The sequence below is a fragment of the Echinops telfairi genome, unplaced genomic scaffold (genome assembly GCF_000313985.2).
Source record: "Echinops telfairi isolate 266 unplaced genomic scaffold, ASM31398v2 ScPeMD7_53;HRSCAF=182, whole genome shotgun sequence".
Classification (NCBI taxonomy): Eukaryota; Metazoa; Chordata; class Mammalia; order Afrosoricida; family Tenrecidae; genus Echinops; species Echinops telfairi.
Genome location: NW_022103951.1, coordinates 14669164 through 14671236, shown reverse-complemented (window position 1 = coordinate 14671236; position 2073 = coordinate 14669164).

Below are 2073 nucleotides of genomic sequence, written 5' to 3'. Positions count from 1 at the left end.
AGACTAACACAATTGGTTTGTAGTAGTATTTGAGACTTTTTATGGATATTCCTGGTAGCCTAGATCCTCCTTGGGACCGCCTCCTAAGTTATCAATTCAAGCCTTGCCCTTCTATTTTCATGGCCAAGGAAGAGTGTGACATGCAGAAAGCAGGACTACAAAGAAACTAGTCCTGGCCTTGACCTTTCGGAAGCCGTGGGTGTTGGTCATTGTCTTAGGCAGTGCAGGCCGTAGATGTCTCCATCACTGCAGAAAATCATATTGGACAGGGGTGTTCCTTCGGAGACACGCCCTGAGACATTTGTGCAAGGACAAGCGACTGGGACAGTGAGCAAAAGAAAGGGCATGTGCTGGAGCGTGTCTGCAGTTCAGGCAACTGGGAATAGCGGGGAGTTTGAGGAACCAGTGTCAAGCACACTCCCAGAGCCACCCCATGCAAGAGGTCAAGAAGTCAGTGTATTTACTCACCAATTCCCATCACTCGTTGACTGATGATAGCTCCTAACCAACCAAGTCAAACCTACCACCAAATCCATTGTGACACACAGCAGCCCTATATAGGGTTTAGGAGGTAGTACATCTTGATGGGAGCAGACAACCTCACCTGGCTCCTACGGAGCAGCTGGTGAGTTTGAACTGCTGATCTTGTGGTGAACAGTCCAATGTTACCTGACAGTGTCACCAGAACACTTCCATCCGTCCAGAGCATGGGTGGGGAAGGCTCTAGGAGGCCAGAGAGACTTCAGGCAGTGCCACAGAGAGGAAATTTGGGAAGTGGCACAGCCAGAGAGCATGGCAATGCTAGACAGGGGTTGTGGAAATGTGGGTGGAGCACAGCATCTGGCCCCTCATACTCTTAGCCCTCAGTCCACTCTCCAGATACAACCATCCTGTTTCCCGCAGCTCCTTAGAGACATTTTTTGACATCAATGTAAGCAAAGCTATAGGCATTTCTCTTTCTCCTTCATTTTAATTCTTCAAATGGGGCTGTGCCACACATGCCCATCTGCCTTGGCTTTCTGTGTTAATAATAAGCAATGTTGGAGATATCTCACTGGGGCCACTTCTTTCATTTCCTCCACTTGCTTGTCTTGGTCAAGAACAAGTTCAAGTCGAAAGGCAAAAAGAGCTGCAATGGCTTGGCTAAAAGAATGCAGAGAGATTTGTGTTTTGTTCAGGGATGTAGAGAGCAAGCTCTCTGTTAGGACTGCTTTTCAGGATGGCGGGATTTTCCTGTTAAAAGCAAATGGGAATTTCCTAGTGATAAACTCTGATAGTGTGTGTGTGTGTGTGTGTTGGGGAATGTTTTCACACACACATATACAGATGGATATCTCACACACACACATACACACACCAGCATGCATGTGCACCCATCATCTTCCATGTTTAAACAGGTAAATGAACATCGCCTTGGTCAAACAAAGCTCATTTGTGGGTCACCTGCATCCTACACATTTGTGCAAGGACCCCCACAGAGAGGAGGCGGCCCTGGAGAGAGAGTCCACTCATGCTCCTCCTCATCTCTTGCAGACGCCACGTGATGTGCTCCCACTTGGGCGGCATCCCCGTATCCACTGTAGGAACAGCTTCACAACAGTGGTGGCATATCAGCAGCAGAGGATGTCTTGCTCAGGCTTTCAGACGTTGCTCCTACAGTCAGGGTGGTGCTCCGTGTCTTCACACCTTGGGGCCCAGGACACATGGGGAGGGACATAATTTACTAGCCAAGCAGCCCCATGGCTGGAGTTCCCTCAAGGGGCAGACAAGTCCCTCCCCCAGCCCCTGTAGGTGTGGTAGGAGGGGTAATTCCATGTGTCTTCCTTCTGTCTGCCTGTCCAAGGGGTTGGTCCCCTTGGCTTGGTACCTCAGAGTAAGGGGAAGGTATTGGCACTGGACTTGTGTGTAGCAAGGCTGAGCTGCCTCAGGCTAGACCAATTGCTTTTTTCAGTCTCTTCAGGAACCTGGCATCCTTAGCTGGACTCTGTGTGCCTTCCTTCCCTGGCAGGCTAGACAAAACATTCCACAAGCATACAAATGGTTGTTACACATTGTGTTAGTCTGGGTAGACTA